Source organism: Notechis scutatus, chromosome 16 (assembly GCF_049901735.1).
Source record: "Notechis scutatus isolate UNSWTSFEM ecotype Mainland chromosome 16, rNotScu1.2, whole genome shotgun sequence".
In the NCBI taxonomy this organism is placed as follows: domain Eukaryota; kingdom Metazoa; phylum Chordata; class Lepidosauria; order Squamata; family Elapidae; genus Notechis; species Notechis scutatus.
In genome coordinates this window covers 3,899,408-3,919,902 of record NC_142024.1, presented here as the reverse complement: position 1 = coordinate 3,919,902, position 20,495 = coordinate 3,899,408, and the positions used below count along the sequence as shown (strand labels likewise).

At 48.2% G+C, this 20,495-nt stretch overlaps 2 long non-coding RNA genes across 2 annotated transcripts; one reads left to right on the top strand and one right to left on the bottom strand.

The window, feature by feature from the left end:
• Positions 1 to 997: 997 nt before the first annotated feature.
• On the top strand, positions 998 to 6,731 carry LOC148129396 (uncharacterized). Its single transcript, XR_015745462.1, has 3 exons — positions 998 to 1,060; positions 3,108 to 3,486; positions 5,558 to 6,731. It is a non-coding gene; the product is annotated as an uncharacterized LOC148129396 (long non-coding RNA).
• Positions 6,732 to 9,608: 2,877 nt separating this feature from the next.
• Positions 9,609 to 13,047, bottom strand: LOC148129395 (uncharacterized). Its single transcript, XR_015745497.1, has 2 exons — positions 12,898 to 13,047; positions 9,609 to 11,459 (listed from the first exon to the last, which is right to left on the bottom strand). It is a non-coding gene; the product is annotated as an uncharacterized LOC148129395 (long non-coding RNA).
• Between the last annotated feature and the right edge of the window lie 7,448 nt (positions 13,048 to 20,495).

The window sequence follows — 20,495 nt, the reverse complement described above, 5'->3', positions numbered from 1 at the left end:
TTATTGGCAAAATGGCCACGAGATGGCAGGCTATTATTGTTAATGCAATTTCCCATAGACTTTGAAAACCGCGGGTTTCATGTAATTTGAGGTCTATTTTCACCCCGTTTTCCCCTCTAGAGCAATGGGGGACTCAGGGTAAGATCCCTCGTCGGATTTCACCAGTCCTGTAACCTGATTATTTTTATTTATATTAACTTTCGCGATTCCTTCCTTGTACCTGCCATAACGAAAAACCTCCACCAGGTGGCAGGCTGTTTTTGCTGTGCAATTTCTTTACTTCACCTGCCATGACGCAAAATGGCCACGAGATGGCGGGCTATTATTGTTAATGTGCAATTTCTTTCCTCCACCTGCCATGACGCAAAATGGCCACGAGATGGCGGACTATTATTGTCAATGCAATTTCCCATAGACTTGGAAAACCGCGGTTTTCACGTAATTTGAGGTCTATTTTCACCCCGTTTTCCCCCTAGAGTTATGGGGGACGCAGAGTAAGACCCCACGTCGGATATCGCCACATTTGTAACCTGATTATTTTTATTTATATTAACTTTTGCGATTCCTTCCCTGCACCTGCCATAACGAAAAATCTCCACCGGGTGGCAGGCTATTATTGCTGTGCAATTTCTTTACTCCACCTGCCATGACGCAAAATGGCCACGAGATGGCGGGCTATTATTGTCAATGCAATTTCCCATATTTGAAAACCGCGAGTTTCATTTAATTTGAGGTCTATTTTCACCCCGTTTTCAATTGGGCGTTTTTCCGCGAGGCTGAGAATTTTCCCCGAGTCCCTTCGGCAAAATCAGCCCCCTCCCGCTCCTGGCCGCCGTTCCATTTAGGTTGCAATCAAGGTGCGACGTCTCCCGCCTTTAGGCCCCCTTGCAATCGCCCTATCTTTTCCAATAGAACCGAATTGAGGCGGCCGGCTGACTGCCTGCAAGGGGCAACCGGTTGGGGCAGGGAAATGTCCAGCTACCGGGCCCGGGGAGGAAGGGGAAGGGAAACCAACATCACGCGAGAGAGAAATATCATGTTTGAAAACGGTCCAGCTGGTGTATTCGAGCGGGGCAGGCAATTGGATAGACACCTCCTTGCAAAGGGCCTTTATCTCCAGCAAACTAGCGGGTGGCGGCTGATTTTGCCGAAGGGACTCCGGGAAAATTCTCAGCCTCGCGGAAAAACGCCCAATTGAAAACGGGGTGAAAATAGACCTCAAATTACATGAAACCCGCCGTTTTCAAAGTCTATGGGAAATTGCATTGACAATAATAGCTCGCCATCGCGTGGCCATTTTGCGTCATGGCAGGTGGAGAAAATAACTTAATAATAATAGCCCGCCATCTCGTGGCCATTTTGCGTCATGGCAGGTTGAGAAAAGAACTTAATAATAATAGCCCGCCATCTCGTGGCCATTTTGCGTCATGGCAGGTGGAGAAAAGAACTTAATCATAATAGCCCGCCATCTCGTGGCCATTTTGCGTCATGGCAGGGGAGGAAAGAACTTAATAATAATAGCCCGCCATCTCGTGGCCATTTTGCGTCATGGCAGGTGGAGAAAAGAACTTAATCATAATAGCCCGCCATCTCGTGGCCATTTTGCGTCATGGCAGGTGGAGAAAAGAACTTAATCATAATAGCTCGCCATCTCGTGGCCATTTTGCGTCATGGCAGGTTGAGAAAAGAACTTAATAATAATAGCTCGCCATCTCGTGGCCATTTTGCGTCATGGCAGGTGGAGAAAAGAACTTAATCATAATAGCCCGCCATCTCGTGGCCATTTTGCGTCATTGCAGGTGGAGAAAATAACTTAATAATAATAGCCCGCCATCTCGTGGCCATTTTGCGTCATGGCAGGTGGAGAAAATAACTTAATAATAATAGCCCGCCATCTCGTGGCCATTTTGCGTCATGGCAGGTGGAGAAAAGAACTTAATAATAATAGCCCGCCATCTCGTGGCCATTTTGCGTCATGGCAGGGGGAGGAAAGAACTTAATCATAATAGCCCGCCATCTCGTGGCCATTTTGCGTCATGGCAGGGGGAGAAAATAACTTAATAATAATAGCCCGCCATCTCGTGGCCATTTTGCGTCATGGCAGGTGGAGAAAAGATCTTAATAATAATAGCTCGCCATCTCGTGGCCATTTTGCGTCATGGCAGGGGAGGAAAGAACTTAATCTTAATAGCCCGCCATCTCGTGGCCATTTTGCGTCATTGCAGGTGGAGAAAATAACTTAATCATAATAGCTCGCCATCTCGTGGCCATTTTGCGTCATGGTAGGGGGAGGAAAGAACTTAATCATAATAGCCCGCCATCTCGTGGCCATTTTGCGTCATGGCAGGTGGAGAAAATAACTTAATAATAATAGCCCGCCATCTCGTGGCCATTTTGTGTCATGGCAGGGGGAGGAAATAACTTAATAATAATAGCCCGCCATCTCGTGGCCATTTTGCGCATGGCAGGTGAAGTACAGAAATTGCACAGCCATAACAGCCTGCCCCCTGGTGGATATTTTTCGTTATGGCAGGTGCAGGGAAGGAATCCCAAAAGTAAAAGGAATCCCAAATAAAAATAATCAGATTACAAATGTGGCGAAATCCAACGAGGGGCCTTACTCTGAGTCCCCCCATCACTCTAGGGGGGAAAACGGGGTGAAAATAGACCTCAAATTACATGAAAACGGCGGTTTTCAAAGTCTATGGGAAATTGCATTGACAATAATAGTCCGCCATCTCGTGGCCATTTTGCGTCATTGCAGGTGGAGGAAAGAAATTGCACATTAACAATAATAGCCTGCCACCTGGTGGAGGTTTTTCGTTATGGCAGGCGCAGGGAAGGAATCGCAAGCTGGCCGCCGTTCCATTTAGGTTGCAATCAAGACGCGACGTCTCCCCCCTTTAGGCCCCCTTGCAATCGCCCTATCTTTTCCAATAGAACCAAACTGAGGCGGCCGGCTGACTGCCTGCAAGGGACAACTGGTTGGAGCAGGGAAAATATCCAATTGCCGGGCCCGGGGAGGAGGGGAAGGGAAATTAGCATCCACGAGAGAGAAATATCATGTTTGAAAACGGTCCAGCTAAAAGTGTATTCGAGCGGGGCAGGCAATCGGATAGACACCTCCTTGCAAGGGGCCTTTCTCTCCAGCAGCCTAGAGCGCCGAAAAAAGTGCTATTAGGGGGAAAGGCAGCAGCTGGGAGATTGCCTGGCTTCGCTAATAATCCACTTTTAAGGCCAAAAAAGGGGGGGAAAGCATTTTGAGAGGCGAGGCTCCACATTTGCAAAGCGATACTTCTTTTGCTTGAGCCAGAGCCGCTTCTGCCGCCCCTGGGCACGAGTTTCTTTTCTTTTTTCTTTTGCAACCGCGACTATCAAGTCGAAATTGCCATTTTATTTTTTTGGGCGGGGTGCAAAGCTGCAATGAACTGGGCCAGAACCCGCTACTGAATTAATATTCTTCCAGGGCTTCGGGGCCAAATAGAGGTAAGTGAACAGCTTGCATGCACATGGCAGCCTTTAAAAAAGGGGGTGGTGGTGGAGGGAAATAAAAAAAAACTAGAAATGGGGGTGGAAACACACAAGGGAGGGAAACCATGATTGACATCGAAGAAAGGTTAGACCCGGAAGGATGGAGGCCAGAAATGGAAGTTTTTCATGGCAAGTGCATTAAGTGCCCTTATTCTATTGTGCTCTATTCTATTCTTATTCCTATATTCTATTTTATTCTGTTATATTCCTGAATTCTGTTCTGTTCTAATTCTAATTCTATTCTAGTTCTATTCTTATTCTTGGGGTAGGATGGGTGGGGTGTGGTCTGGTCTGGTCTGATCTGGGTTTAAACCTTGGAAGGGCCTCCCTTTGTGTCTTAAGACTGAATTTCTCAGGGTGCCACCCCCCAAATCTTCAAGGCCTTTGCCCTTTGCCCCACAATCCCAATTTCTTCTTCTGTGCTGTTAAAGCCCACCCCTGCAGGTGCTTTGAGCCAATCTCTGCATGCCAAAAAAAGGGCTTTCTGGTTTTTTTGACCTCTTTATTTCTCTTTTTAAATGCTCTGGCTTCCAAATTTCTTCCCGCTTTCCCCCCCCCTCACTCCGTCCCTTTGCGTGTCCCTCTCCACCCCTCAACAAAACCAGACAGAGATTCCCTTCTCGGCCTGTTTTAGATCCTGTAGATCTCTCACAGGATTGCACTGGTTCTCCCTCCTTTCTCTGAATCGGGGTTATTTCCAGCACAAATCGTTCCGCAGGGAACCATGGCCCAAAGAACCTTTTTATGAGATCCCTGGTAAAGAGCCCAGGTTGGGGGGGAGTAATAGTGCTGCCCTTATCGGTTTAACATAATAAAACAAATGTGTAGGATTGGGGGTGGGGAATTGGGTGGGCAGGAGAAAAAGGGGGTCTGCATTGGTAAACAATTTTTACTGCTCTATGCATGGTTTGCAACCATTTAAAGCGGGCCAAAAAATGCACCATTTGAGGTGCAGGCAGTACGATGTGACCTGGAAAGCCCCCCCTTCACCTACAAGCGTTGAAGGGTGGCAGTTCCCAGGGCCCCTTCACCTGTTCAGGTATAAGACCCAAGAAGGCACAGCAGGACTTGGGCAGGAACACAAAATGATGCTTCAGGCATTTGGGGTGAAGAGCGATGGCTGTGGCCATGTGATCCTTCCGAGTCCCAAATTTCTGGAGATTCTCCTTTTGGCCCAAGAGGCATGCCTGGCTCTGCAGCCCAGACTTTGGGCCTCTTTTCAAAGACACACACACACACACACACACACACACACGTTGAATTTCCACATTGCAACCTTCGGTTTAGTTGCTTAGACACACCACTGTGCAAAATTTGATTTGCGAGCCTGGCAGTTTTCTTGCAGACGTTTCGTGACCCAAGCAGATAACTTCATTCAGTGCACTGATGATGTTCCCTAGTTGGGTCATGAAAGGTCTGCAAGAAAACCACCAAGCTCAGAGATCATCAAGGACCCCACAATCCTCCTCCTCCTCTTTTCCACAAACCCCATGTCCTTCCAACATGGTTTTTTGAAACGTCTACAAGGAAACCACCCAGCTTGGAGAGCCCCAAGGACCTTATAGTTCAGCCCTGAGCTACAAATATTCTGATTGATATCCCAAAGTTGCTTTTCCAAGGGAGAACTGGACTTTCCTGGGGTTTCTTTGAAGACGTTTCACTTCCCATCCAAGAAGCTTCTTCAGCTCTATCGACGTCCTATCGAGACCTTCTCTCATTCTCCACTTGGAGGTTGAGTCCCTTAAGGTTTGCTCCTCCCTCTTCTTCCCATCAAGCTTCCCGTCCTGCAGGGGCCACGCGTAAGGCTTTAAAGCCTGTGGCACGTACCACGCAGGCTCCTCCTGAGTGCCAGGGCTGTTAACTTCTCTCTGCTCTGGAAGAAAGGTTGCATTTCAGCTTTTCTTTTTGAAATGGTTTGCACCCTCCGCTTGGTTCGGCTCTCGGTTTCCCAAATCCCCGGCTCTCAGCCCTGTGCCCGAATCCCTCCAGGTGCTTCATTTGCTTTCCTTGCTGTTTTTTCCTCCAGGTAGCCAAGAGGTGGGCTGGGTGTTGCATACAGCCAGTTTCCCAGCTGCTTCCCCAGTGCAACCTGCCAACTGCAACCTTCCTCCCGCGGAGCTTCGCCCAACCCTCCACTGGAAGCATGGCCTCGTCCCCCTACGGAGGGAAGCTTCTCCCCAGCCGGGTCTCCCCCAAGCAGGAAAATGGGACCTCTCTCCCTTGGAGGCTCTGGGCGATGCCCCCAAGCCCCCTTCGTAACGCCTGGATTCTCCGCCGTCGGACATCTCACTGAAGAAGGAAGTTCCCTCCCCAAAGAGGCCTGTGGAAATCTGCTAAAATATTCGTATTGGGGGGAGGAAATAAAGACTTGGCGGGATGGGTTTTTTTTTTTTAAATTTATTTATTAGGAAGACACACTTGGAGAAGGAGAAACGGCTCTGCAAACCGGCCATGGAGGGGCAAGGAACCCCCCCTCCCTCTTCCTTTTTTGCAGGGGGAACACCTCCCTGGCTGGAACCGGTACAGTGTTCTTTTCTTGTGGGGGGAGATCTATGCATCACTAGCAGCTTTTGAGACCGACAAAGTGATCCAGTGTCCAAACTCCATGTCCTTTTTTTAATTTTTATGATTTTTATTTGGATGGTAGAGCACAGCCTGTCTGTGTTCCCTTTTTTCCCCCTCTCCTTTGACTTCCTGTGTGGGCATCGTTGGTTGGTTTGCTCGCTTGTTTGTTTCCATCCTGGCCTTTCTGGGCATTTGGTTGACTCGGGACTCCCGTCCTTCCGAGGTCAGTAAAACGAGGACCCGGATTGTTTGGGGGGGTGCAATGTGTTGCTGACTCTGTAAATCGCTTAGAGACGGCCGTAAAAGCCCTGTGAAGCGGCATTAAGTCTTTTTAAGTGCTATTGCAGCTTAGAGGCTGCAGGGAGGCCCATCAGCCGCGGGTTTGGCTGCCTGGGAATTGTTGGGAAGGAGGCAGAAAGGAAGCAGGAAGGATATTGTGCTTGGGGGAATGGGGGTAACCCATTGCTTCCCTTCTGGAAGTCTCTCTGTGTGTGTGTGGGGGGGGTCCTTGGTGCTCTCTGAGCTTGGTTTTCTTGCAGACGTCTCATTACCCAATTAGGTAACATCATCAGTGCAGTGAGGATTGGATGATCAGGGTACTGATGACGTTACCAAGCTGGGTGATGAAATGCCTGCCAGAAGACCCAAGTTTGAAGAGCACCAAAGACCCCACAGTTCAACCCTGAACTGTATTCTCCTATGTGTGTGTGTGTGTGCATACAATGCACAGGTATGCTCTGTTTTAATTGGATTTTGTGCCCAAAGAATGCAGTGTTTTATTTTAAGGCAGGGCAGCCTGGGTGAGGATACAGAATTGCACTTTCCCTGGTATCCACACCCAGGCAACCAACATGGAGCCCTTGCCAGCTTTCAACCAACGTGTGTGTGTCTGTGTGTGTTTGCTCAATTTGGGGTGGGGGAAAGAATGCAAGGGCCAAATTTTGAAGACACCCCTGCTGTGTCTGTGTTTTTCCCCTCCCCTGGTGCATTAATCCAAGATAGCTCAGTTGGTACCTTAGCTTCTTGTTAAAAGCATCCCAAGGCTTTCCAGCAAAGCAGTTCAAATAATAATAAAAAACAAAAAAGAGAATTCACTGTAAAACAGGTAGGGGTGTCAGGGTGCGTCCTTCAGAACTTACAATTCCTTTTTTGGGTGGGTGGGGAGACTAATATTAAAGTATTGGTGGGTAAACAGCCCAGCTTATTAGATGAAATCCTGGCCTCATCAGCCAGCAAAGGGGTAAGTATGAAATAAAAGTGTGACCAGTTGTGGGAACCACCAGATGGCAAGGAGGACAATGAGGACAGGTGAGAACAGGTAAGAACAGGTAAGTGGAGGGCACAGGTGCTGGGAAGATGGGGGAGGGCAGGCAGGCCTTAGAGAGCCAGAGTGGGTTGGCAAGAGCCCCCAAGAGCTGGCCTGCCTGCAGCCCCCATCTTCCCAGCGCCTGCATTTCCTCCCTCCTCTTGCCCCCCATCTTTGGCCTCAAGGGGGACCGAGGTAGGGAGGGGCAGGCCCTGGGTGCCCCCTTCCAGGTCTGCAGGGTTGGGGTGGCCCCTGCCATCTTCCCAGGGCCGTCATCCTCTTCCTCCTCCCCCTCTGCCCCAGGAGGGCTGCTGGGGGCTGAGTGGAGGTGGGGAGAGGAAGGCACTTGGGAGGATGCTAGAGGCTGGCTGGGGAGGGGCTCCTTGGCAACGCCCCTCCTCTTCCCTTCCCAGCTCCCCTGGTGCCAGGCAATGGGGGAATGGGAGGTCCTGGGCTGGAGGGTGGGGACATTGGCAGGCCAGGGGCAAAGGCCCCCTTGAAAAGCCGGGAGAGCCTGCCAATCCCCCTCTCTGGGCCTCCCTTTCCCTGCTGAGTCTCTGCCAGCATGGCACCAAGGGGCTGGGAAGAGGAGAGGAGGTGGGCAAGGAGCCCCTCCCAAGCCTGCCTCTGACGTCCTTCCAGGGCCTGCCTTGCCCACCTCCTCCAGCAACCTCCTGGGGGAGGAGAGAGAGGAAAGCCCTGGGAAGATGGGGAGGGGCCTCTCAGCCCAGTAGACCTGGGGGGGCACCCAGGGCCTGCCCCTTCCTGGTCCTCCCTTGGGGCCACAGATGGGAGGGGCCAAAGGAGGGAGGGAAATGGGAAGGGGAGGGAGGGTTGGGTGGCGGGGAGGGAGGGTTGGGTGGCGGGGAGGGTGTAGGTGGGAGAAAGAAACACACAGGATGGCAGAAGAGACAAGTTTTATTAAAGTTCAAAGAAAACAAGTAATACACCCCCTCTCTGATCCCAGACCCCCTGCCCACCCACCCCCCACTATCCCCCGCCCCTCCCACCTACCCACCCACCCCCACTACCCCCCCCCCCCTTTGGCTTCAGTCCTGGCTTAAAGGGGCCCAGGGGAGGGAGGTCCCAGGAAGAGGAGGGTTATGTGCTCCCCCTCCTCCCAGGACCCCCCCCCTCCCCCAGACCCCTTTTAGGCCAGGATTGAAGCCAAAGGCATTGATGGTGGCTGAGGGTGGCCCATGGGGTGGGTGTGATGGGCCAGAGAATGGTCGCCCAATGTCCCTTGGCTTGGAGTGGCCAAACTGCCACCCTGAGGACCAAGGACACTGGGCAGCCGCTCTCTGCCCAGCCCACCTGCACCCCAGCCCCATCTCTCGGCCTCCCCCAGTCCCCACCAACCCTCAGCTTCAACCATGGCACAAGAGAAGCTGGCAAGAGAGGCTCTGGGGTTGCCCAGGGCTGCCCTGGGGGCTTGGATGCCCCAGACCTTCCTAGGGCCTCCCTGCCAGCCTCCCTGATGCCATGGCTGGCTCCTGGCCTTTCTCCCTCCTCCTGAGGGTGACCCACCATGCAGAGATATTTTCTCTGTGCACCCATTGCTAAGTAGGCATGCACAAATGTATATTATTTGAAATTAACTCCAAGATTTGGAATAAATTGTGCACACCTGCTTAGAACAAGGGGAGGAACTGTAGACTTGCCTCAAGACACACCTGGATTTTCTGGCTCACCTGCCTAGGTGCAGGGAAGATTGGGGGGAGGGAGCATGCATGACACCCAATGAACCACAAGGAAGACGTTACACATAAAAAGTTTTCAACTTTGACAAGTTTAAGTTGTGCAGACTAGAACTGAAGTCCACCCACCTAAGTTTGCCAAGGCCAAGAACCACTGGAAACCCCAAAATGGGGCTCTTCAAACTTGACAGCTTTAAGACTTGTGGACTTCAACTCCCAGAATTCATGTTAGCTCAGGAATTCTGACCCAAGCTTTGCTGGCTGAGGAATTCTGGGAGCTGAAGTCCACAAGTCTTAAAGTGGCCAAGGTTGGAGACCTCTACTCTAGGGCATCCTACGGAGATAGGATTCTGCCCTCTGTGGGAAGAACTCAACACAGAATCTAGAAGAATTGGAGACCCAACACCTGCAGGGCCTGGCACTTGTCCCAAGTCCCAGATTTCTGAACACAGAACTGAGAAGAATTGGGGGCCACCACCAAGTGAAGGCATGGAGCTCTCTGGTCTCCAAAGAATGGTGAACTTCAGTTTCCAGAAGTCTCCAATCCACGGGATGGAGAACGCTGGGAACTGAATTGCGGCTATCTGGTGTCTTGGGGAGAAAGGGGACATCTTAAGCTTCTCTAGCCACCATTGCCAAGGATTCTGGGAGCTAAAAATCCCTCCCTTTGAAAGTTGCATCTTTCAGTGGATGGACTACAGCTCCCAAAACTCTTAACCCCTCCTGCAGAATTCTGGGAGTTGAGTGGGAGACATCTAGTGCCTTCCCCTCTGGAGGACTCCGATTCCCATAATTCTGAGAGTTGAAGTCCACATCCTTCCAAAAGCCAATTGGCTTTCTGAAAGCAAGTCCAGACCTACTTGGGGGGAGGTATAGATGACCCTCTTAGATCAGGGTTTCCCACCCTTAGCAAGATGTGTGGATTTCAACACCCAGGATTCCCCAAACCGATTGGCTGGGAAATTCTGGGATTTGCAGTCCACACACCTTCAAGTTTGAAAAACGCTGATCTAAGTTCCTCTGACACCTCAACTCTGTCCTACCCCCTGAACTACATGATCCTACCAGATAAACCCTCATGGTCCTTACCCAAGGCAAAGGCTGACAACAGCCATGATTCCTTGTCCCTACCAGCCACAGCTTAAAACTTACCACTTAAATCAAATTTACCACTTAAGGGCTTTTGGACCTCAAGCGTATCTCCACAAACCACCAAACATTGATAGCCAACCTGAAGACTTAAGACTCCCTTCACCTAACTTGCAAATTACAGAGAGATCCTGGCTATGTTGTGGATCAATAATAATAATAACAAGACTTGCTAACTCCTTATCCACTCACAACCAACAATAAGACTTACTTCTTATCCACTCACAACCAACAATAAGACTTACTCCTTATCCACTCACAACCAACAATAAGACTTGCTAACTCCTTATCCACTCACGACCAACAATAAGACTTGCTAACTCCTTATTCTAGACCTGCTCTGTCCGGTGACCTCAAGCAACAAGTGTGTGTGTGTTGGGGGGTCTCAGTTCCTGGTGGGCACCACACAGGCGGCGAAGAAAGGCGTGCGTGGGTCACAATGCACTAAAAGCCGCAGGAAGAACGTTTCTCCATCGGGATCTGGCCGTTTTGCCCGCTGCGGTTTCGGTGCAGAGCGATCCAGGCCTCCGAAAGAAATGCACAAGAGGCTGTTTTTACAAGCCAAACACACACGATCCCTTCCCATACAGAAATAAAAATAAGAGGAATTGGGGGGAGTGGGGGATTCAAAGCATGCATTGTGCTGCCAGTCCAACTCTTCCTGCTGTTGTTTGGTCCCAAGAGTTTTAAATAATGTCACTTGCAGGAAAAGAGCCAAGCCACAAAATGTGGTGGCACATTGGTCTTCCATCTCTGCGTCTCCAGCGCTGGGTGGGTGGGATTGGCCTCCCGAAGAGGAAGGGGCAGCATGGAAGGCTGGCCTGGCTTTTTATTTTTTAAAGAAGGTTTTGTTTTGAGATGGTTTTAAGAATCCATATTATTATTATTCTAAAGAGGCAGGGTTTTTTTTTTCAGCCATCGTGGTCTTTTTAAGCTCCCCTGCTGGAGGATAAAATTTTCTGGCATGTCCCTCCAGTGCATTAACACTGATTCAGGGCCAGCTGGAACAATGCAGCCCCTTCCTCAGCCCTCCACAAGTGGCAACAGCTGTCCAGTTACACCCCCCCAAAATCTGTCCATCCATCAGTCTCCATCGGAAAAATCCAAGTCTTCCACCACGTCCTCTCCTCTTCTTGCCAGCCGTTGCAACTCTGTCCAAGGCAGCGGTTTCCGACGGTGGTGGCTCCATTGGGGCACGGCCCTCTCGCCTCCTGGAGAAGGAAGGAAGAAAAACAGGGGTGTCAATCCAACCACAACGGGGAGAGGAGGGGGCACAAAAAGGCAGCTGGGTGCTAATTAAAGGATCGCCTGCAGGGCACAGGAGGGGGCGAGATGGAAATGGGGAGATGGGCAGGATACAAGTTTAATAAGTAAAGCAATAAATAAACCAAAGCACCTGGGTGTTTAGAATGGGGATGGAGGATCAAGGAGAAGAAAATTTTTATTTCCCTTTCCCCCCATTTTGTTGGGGGGGGGGAAACAACAACTCTATAAAGGCTTCCAAAACTCACATCCTAGAAATAAGGGGGGAATTGGGCTCCTCTCCAAATGTTTCTGAATGAGCTGTTGCAATCTACTGAGGTGAATTTAGAAGCATGCTCTTCCCTCTTAAAATGGGCTAGGGTGTTACTTCTTTAACTTTATATGCGTCTCTCGCTTAAGCAACAGATATTTTTGGACTCAACTGTGGTCATAAGTCAAGGACTTGCTATATGACATTAACTTCTACTTTAAAATAGATATACTCCCTTCCCAGGCCCATGTTTCCATAAGGACTGCTAATAAAACAGCCGATTTCCAAGTTTGCAAAGCTTTTCACACACACAATACATTTAAATCAACTTTCCAACAGGCCAAATGATCCATAAACTGCAAAAAAACAACCCCACCCACTATCCCCTGGACAAGGCCTGCAAGAAGAAATGACCCAACACTCACACACACCCACACCCAGGGCCCCTGGTCCACCTCACCCACCACCGTCCACCTGGCATGGGAGCTCCTGCAAACCCCACCCAGCCCCACACCTGTGCATGCCCCCCCCTCTCCCCCCCCCCAGCAAAGCCAATGTAACCAAGCTCCATCAGGCCCCCTTGCAAAAAAACGCCAGCCAGGTGACTAGATCTCATGGAGCCCCCAGGTTCTGCCCAGGATTGGACTAGAAGGCCTCCTTCCGGCTCTATTCTGACTGATGGATTGAAATGGTCGAAGGTCTCCTGCCTGAGCTGGGGGTCAGACTAGAAGACCTCCAAGGGCCCTTCTGATGGATGGATGGATGGAAACCGACCTATTAGAAGGCTTCGGCTGTTGCAAGACAACGGGCCCCCTCCCGCCTCTCTTCCTTTCCTCTCCCCCCAGAGGAAGCAATGGGGGAGGGAAGCAGCCCCCTAAGGACCCCTTCTCCCCCCCTCCACCCCCACCTTTAGGGGCAGCCCAACGGGGAGAGTCTCTTCTTCAACCGGCCCCGTTCCGCCTCCTCCTGGCGTGGCTGCCCTTCCCGCCCTCCGTGTCTCTCTCCCCCCCACAAAGAAACCCCGCCAGCCCCAAACGAGGCAGGCGAGCCAGCGCCATTTTCTCCCCGGGCGCCACTCCGAAGCGGCTCCGGTTGGCCAACAGAGGAGGGGACGGGACGGAGGAGGCCTCCCTTACCGGAACCGGGGCCGTGAAACCCTCCAGGCCCTTCCCGAGTCCCACCGTCCTCGGGGCCGTCGCGGAAGGCAGCGAGAGGCCGCCCACAAGCCGCTGAGGCGCCTCACCAACCGCCACCGCCCCGCAGCTGCGCCGAAGGCCGCGCACGCCCTGCGCAGGCGCACGTGGCTTGCGGGTGATCACGTGTCCGTGTGGGCTTGGCTTGGCGGCCATGTCACGGGGTGGGGCGTGGCCTGGTGGTCATGTGGCTGGGTGGGCGTGGCTTGACTATTGATTAAGTGCCTGCAAGGCGAAATGGCCACCGGAGGGCACTGTTTTTATTCCCTTTCCTATGGATGGTCTTTTTATTGCCTGCAATGGAAAAATACCCTGAATGGCCACCGGAGGGCACTGTTTTCATTCCCTTTGCTATTGATGGTGTATTTATTGCCTGCAATGGAAAAAATACCCCGAATGGCCACCGGAGGCACTGTTTTTATTCCCTTTGCTTTGGATGGTCTTTTTATTGCCTGCAATGGAAAAAATACCCTGAATGGCCACCGGAGGGCACTGTTTTCATTCCCTTTGCTATTGATGGTGTATTTATTGCCTGCAATGGAAAAATACCCTGAATGGCCACCGGAGGGCACTGTTTTTATTCCCTTTGCTTTGGATGGTCTTTTTATTGCCTGCAATGCAAAAATACCCTGAATGGCCACCGGAGGGCACTGTTTTTATTCCCTTTGCTATAGATGCTCTTTTTATTGCCTGCAATGCAAAAATACCCTGAATGGCCACCGGAGGGCACTGTTTTCATTCCATTTGCTATGGATGGTCTTTTTGCCCGCAATGCAAAAATACCCTGAATGGCCACCGGAGGGCACTGTTTTTATTCCCTTTCCTATGGATGGTCTTTTTATTGCCTGCAATGGAAAAAATACCCTGAATGGCCACCGGAGGGCACTGTTTTCATTCCCTTTGCTATTGATGGTGTATTTATTGCCTGCAATGGAAAAAATACCCTGAATGGCCACCGGAGGGCACTGTTTTTATTCCCTTTGCTTTGGATGGTCTTTTTATTGCCTGCAATGCAAAAATACCCTGAATGGCCACCGGAGGGCACTGTTTTTATTCCCTTTGCTATGGATGCTCTTTTTATTGCCTGCAATGCAAAAATACCCTGAATGGCCACCGGAGGGCACTGTTTTCATTCCATTTGCTATGGATGGTCTTTTTATTGCCCGCAATGCAAAAATACCCTGAATGGCCACCGGAGGGCACTGTTTTTATTCCCTTTGCTATGGATGGTCTTTTTATTGCCTGCAATGCAAAAATACCCTGAATGGCCACCGGAGGGCACTGTTTTCATTCCATTGCTATTGATGGTGTATTTATTGCCTGCAATGGAAAAAATACCCTGAATGGCCACCGGAGGCACTGTTTTCATTCCCTTTGCTATTGATGGTGTATTTATTGCCTGCAATGGAAAAAATACCCTGAATGGCCACGGAGGGCACTGTTTTCATTCCCTTTGCTATTGATGGTGTATTTATTGCCTGCAATGGAAAAAATACCCTGAATGGCCACCGAGGGCACTGTTTTTATTCCCTTTGCTTTGGATGGTCTTTTTATTGCCTGCAATGCAAAAATACCCTGAATGGCCACCGGAGGGCACTGTTTTCATTCCCTTTGCTATTGATGGTGTATTTTTTTGGCTGCAATGAAAAATACCCTGAATGCCACCGGAGGCACTGTTTTTATTCCCTTTGCTTTGGATGGTCTTTTATTGCCTGCAATGGAAAAATACCCTGAATGGCCACCGGAGGCACTGTTTTATTCCTTTGCTATAGATGGTGTCTTTATTGCCTGCAATGCAAAAATACCCTGAATGGCCACCGGAGGGCACTGTTTTTATTCCTTTGCTATTGATGGTATTTATTGCCTGCAATGGAAAAATACCCTGAATGGCCACCGGAGCACTGTTTTCATTCCTTTGCTATTGATGGTGTATTTATTGCCTGCAATGGAAAAATACCCTGAATGGCCACCGAGGGCACTGTTTTTATTCCCTTTGCTTTGGATGCTCTTTTTATTGCCTGCAATGCAAAAATACCCTGAATGGCCACCGGAGGCACTGTTTTCATTCCCTTTGCTATTGATGGTGTATTTATTGCCTGCAATGGAAAAAAATACCCTGAATGGCCACCGGAGGGCACTGTTTTCATTCCTTTGCTATTGATGGTGTATTTATTGCCTGCAATGGAAAAAATACCCTGAATGGCCACCGGAGGCACTGTTTTCATTCCCTTTGCTATTGATGGTGTATTTATTGCCTGCAATGGAAAAAATACCCTGAATGGCCACCGAGGGCACTGTTTTTATTCCCTTTGCTTTGGATGGTCTTTTATTGCCTGCAATGCAAAATACCCTGAATGGCCACCGGAGGGCACTGTTTTCATTCCCTTTGCTATAGATGGTGTCTTTATTGCCTGCAATGCAAAAATACCCTGAATGGCCACCGGAGGCACTGTTTTTATTCCCTTTGCTATTGATGGTGTATTTATTGCCTGCAATGGAAAAAATACCCTGAATGGCCACCCGAGGGCACTGTTTTTATCCCCTTTGCTTTGGATGGTCTTTTTATTGCCTGCAATGCAAAAATACCCTGAATGGCCACCGGAGGCACTGTTTTCATTCCTTTGCTATTGATGGTGTATTTTTTTGGCTGCAATGAAAAAATACCCTGAATGCCACCGGAGAACACTGTTTTATTCCCTTTGCTTTGGATGGTCTTTTTATTGCCTGCAATGGAAAAATACCCTGAATGGCCACCGAGGGCACTGTTTTTATTCCCTTTGCTTTGGATGGTCTTTTTATTGCCTGCAATGCAAAAATACCCTGAATGCCACCGGAGGCACTGTTTTTATTCCCTTTGCTATTGATGGTGTATTTATTGCCTGCAATGGAAAAATACCCTGAATGGCCACCGAGGCACTGTTTTCATTCCCTTTGCTATTGACCCAATGGAAAAAATACCCTGAATGGCCACCGGAGGGCACTGTTTTCATTCCCTTTGCTATTGATGGTGTATTTATTGCCTGCAATGGAAAAAATACCCTGAATGGCCACCGGAGGGCACTGTTTTCATTCCCTTTGCTATTGATGGTGTATTTATTGCCTGCAATGGAAAAAATACCCTGAATGGCCACCGAGGGCACTGTTTTTATTCCTTTGCTTTGGATGCTCTTTTTATTGCCTGCAATGCAAAAATACCCTGAATGGCCACCGGAGGCACTGTTTTATTCCCTTTGCTATGGATGCTCTTTTTGTGCCTGCAATGCAAAAATACCCTGAATGGCCACCGGAGGCACTGTTTTCATTCCATTTGCTATGGATGGTCTTTTTTGCCCGCAATGCAAAAATACCCTGAATGGCCACCGGAGGGCACTTTTAAATTCACTTTGCTATTGATGGTGCCTGCAATGCAAAAATACCCTGCATGGCCACCGGAGGGCACTGTTTTTATTCCCTTTGCTATGGATGCTCTTTTTATTGCCTGCAATGCAAAAATACCCTGAATGGCCACCGGAGGCACTGTTTTTATTCCCTTTGCTATGGATGCTCTTTTTATTGCCTGCAATGCAAAAATACCCTGAATGGCCACCGGAGGGCACTGTTTTCATTCCCTTTGCTATTGATGGTGTATTTATTGCCTGCAATGGAAAAAATACCCCGAATGGCCACCGGAGGGCACTGTTTTCATTCCCTTTGCTATTGATGGTGTATTTATTGCCTGCAATGGAAAAAATACCCTGAATGGCCACCCGAGGGCACTGTTTTTATTCCCTTTGCTTTGGATGGTCTTTTTATTGCCTGCAATGAAAAAATACCCCGAATGGCCACCGGAGGGCACTGTTTTTATTCCCTTTGCTTTGGATGGTCTTTTTATTGCCTGCAATGGAAAAAATACCCTGAATGGCCACCGGAGGGCACTGTTTTTATTCCCTTTGCTATAGATGGTGTCTTTATTGCCTGCAATGCAAAAATACCCTGAATGGCCACCGGAGGGCACTGTTTTTATTTCCTGTGGCTATAGATGCTCTTTTTATTGCCTGCAATGCAAAAATACCCTGAATGGCCACCGGAGGGCACTTTTTAAATTCACTTTGCTATTGATGCTCTTTTTATTGCCTGCAATGCAAAAATACCCTGAATGGCCACCGGAGGGCACTGTTTTCATTCCCTTTGCTATTGATGGTGTATTTTTATTGCCTGCAATGGAAAAAATACCCTGAATGGCCACCGAGGGCACTGTTTTTATTCCTTTGCTTTGGATGCTCTTTTTATTGCCTGCAATGCAAAATACCCTGAATGGCCACCGGAGGCACTGTTTTTATTCCCTTTGCTATGGATGCTCTTTTATTGCCTGCAATGCAAAAATACCCTGAATGGCCACCGGAGGCACTGTTTTCATTCCATTTGCTATGGATGGTCTTTTTTTGCCGCAATGCAAAAATACCCTGAATGGCCACCGGAGGGCACTTTTTAAATTCACTTTGCTATTGATGGTGCCTGCAATGCAAAATACCCTGCATGGCCACCGGAGGGCACTGTTTTTATTCCCTTTGCTATGGATGCTCTTTTTATTGCCTGCAATGCAAAAATACCCTGAATGGCCACCGGAGGCACTGTTTTTATTCCCTTTGCTATGGATGCTCTTTTATTGCCTGCAATGCAAAAATACCCTGAATGGCCACCGGAGGCACTGTTTTCATTTCCTTTGCTATTGATGGTGTATTTATTGCCTGCAATGGAAAAAATACCCCGAATGGCCACCGGAGGGCACTGTTTTCATTCCCTTTGCTATTGATGGTGTATTTATTGCCTGCAATGGAAAAAATACCCTGAATGGCCACCCGAGGGCACTGTTTTTATTCCCTTTGCTTTGGATGGTCTTTTATTGCCTGCAATGAAAAAATACCCCGAATGGCCACCGGAGGGCACTGTTTTTATTCCCTTTGCTTTGGATGGTCTTTTATTGCCTGCAATGGAAAAAATACCCTGAATGGCCACCGGAGGGCACTGTTTTTATTCCCTTTGCTATAGATGGTGTCTTTATTGCCTGCAATGCAAAAACACCCTGAATGGCCACCGGAGGGCACTCTTTTTATTTCCTGTGGCTATAGATGCTCTTTTTATTGCCTGCAATGCAAAAATACCCTGAATGGCCACCGGAGGCACTTTTTAAATTCACTTTGCTATTGATGCTCTTTTATTGCCTGCAATGCAAAAATACCCTGAATGGCCACCGGAGGGCACTGTTTTCATTCCCTTTGCTATTGATGGTGTATTTATTGCCTGCAATGGAAAAAATACCCTGAATGGCCACCCGAGGGCACTGTTTTTATTCCCTTTGCTTTGGATGGTCTTTTGTGCCTGCAATGGAAAAATACCCTGAATGGCCACCGGAGGGCACTGTTTTCATTCCCTTTGCTATAGATGGTGTATTTATTGCCTGCAATGGAAAAAAATACCCTGAATGGCCACCCGAGGGCACTGCTTTTATTCCCTTTGCTATTGATGGTGTATTTATTGCCTGCAATGGAAAAAATACCCTGAATGGCCACCGGAGGGCACTGTTTTCATTCCCTTTGCTATTGATGGTGTATTTATTGCCTGCAATGGAAAAAATACCCCGAATGGCCACCGGAGGGCACTGCTTTTATTCCCTTTGCTATTGATGGTGTATTTATTGCCTGTAATGCAAAAATACCCTGAATGGCCACCGGAGGGCACTGTTTTTATTCCCTTTGCTATTGATGGTGTATTTATTGCCTGCAATGGAAAAAATCCCTGAATGGCCACCGGAGGGCACTGCTTTTATTCCCTTTGCTATTGATGGTGTATTTATTGCCTGCAATGGAAAAAATACCCCGAATGGCCACCGGAGGGCACTGTTTTCATTCCCTTTGCTATTGATGGTGTATTTATTGCCTGCAATGGAAAAAATACCCCGAATGGCCACCGGGGCACTGTTTTCATTCCTTTGCTATTGATGGTGTATTTATTGCCTGCAATGGAAAAAATACCCCGAATGGCCACCGGAGGGCACTGTTTTCATTCCCTTTGCTATTGATGGTGTATTTATTGCCTGCAATGGAAAAAATACCCTGAATGGCCACCCGAGGGCACTGTTTTTATTCCCTTTGCTTTGGATGGTCTTTTTATTGCCTGCAATGGAAAAATACCCTGAATGGCCACCGGAGGGCACTGTTTTCATTCCCTTTGCTATTGATGGTGTATTTATTGCCTGCAATGGAAAAAATACCCCGAATGGCCACCCGAGGGCACTGTTTTCATTCCCTTTGCTATTGATGGTGTATTTATTGCCTGCAATGGAAAAAATACCCCGAATGGCCACCGGAGGGCACTGTTTTCATTCCCTTTGCTATTGATGGTGTATTTATTGCCTGCAATGGAAAAAATACCCTGAATGGCCACCCGAGGGCACTGTTTTTATTCCCTTTGCTTTGGATGGTCTTTTTATTGCCTGCAATGAAAAAATACCCCGAATGGCCACCGGAGGGCACTGTTTTTATTCCCTTTGCTATTGATGGTGTATTTATTGCCTGCAATGGAAAAAATACCCTGAATGGCCACCCGAGGGCACTGTTTTTATTCCCTTTGCTTTGGATGGTCTTTTTATTGCCTGCAATGGAAAAATACCCTGAATGGCCACCGGAGGGCACTGTTTTTATTCCCTTTGCTTTGGATGGTCTTTTTATTGCCTGCAATGAAAAAATACCCTGAATGGCCACCCGAGGGCACTGTTTTTATTCCCTTTGCTTTGGATGGTCTTTTTATTGCCTGTAATGCAAAAATACCCTGAATGGCAACCGGAGGGCACTGTTTTCATTCCCTTTGCTATTGATGGTGTATTTATTGCCTGCAATGGAAAAAATACCCTGAATGGCCACCGGAGGGCACTTCTTTTATTCCCTTTGCTATTGATGGTGTATTTATTGCCTGCCAGACTAAAATACCCTGAAATGCCACGCATTCATGTTTTACAAAATGATCATATTTTACTTAATTTGTTTTATGACAATTCATATTATCATCCCAGATCTATCCTAGAATCATTTTGTAGATATAATAAGAAAAGAATACATCTTTATATATTTATTATTTTCTAAAAGTCTACATATTTCATTACTATATTTTATTGTCTAACCATTGATAGAATAGATCCCAAAATTTTATAAAATTGTTTATCCTCTTGTTCTCTAATTTCAAATGTCAATCTGCTCATTTCAGCACATTCCAACATTTTCTTAATGATTTCCTCCTGTGATGGTATTTTCTTATTATTCCACTTTTTAGCAAGATACAATCCTAGCTGCTGTTAATACATTTACAATCAGGTATTTCAAGTCTTTACTATATATTTCAGGTAAAATTCCCAATAAAAATATCTCTGGTTTCACATCTATATGTTTTTTTGTCATTTTTTCCAACCACGTGTGGATTTTAGTCCAGTATTTTTTAGCATCCGCACAAATCCACCACATATGGTAATATGAGCCAGGTATCTGATGACATTTCCAACATTTTTTGGA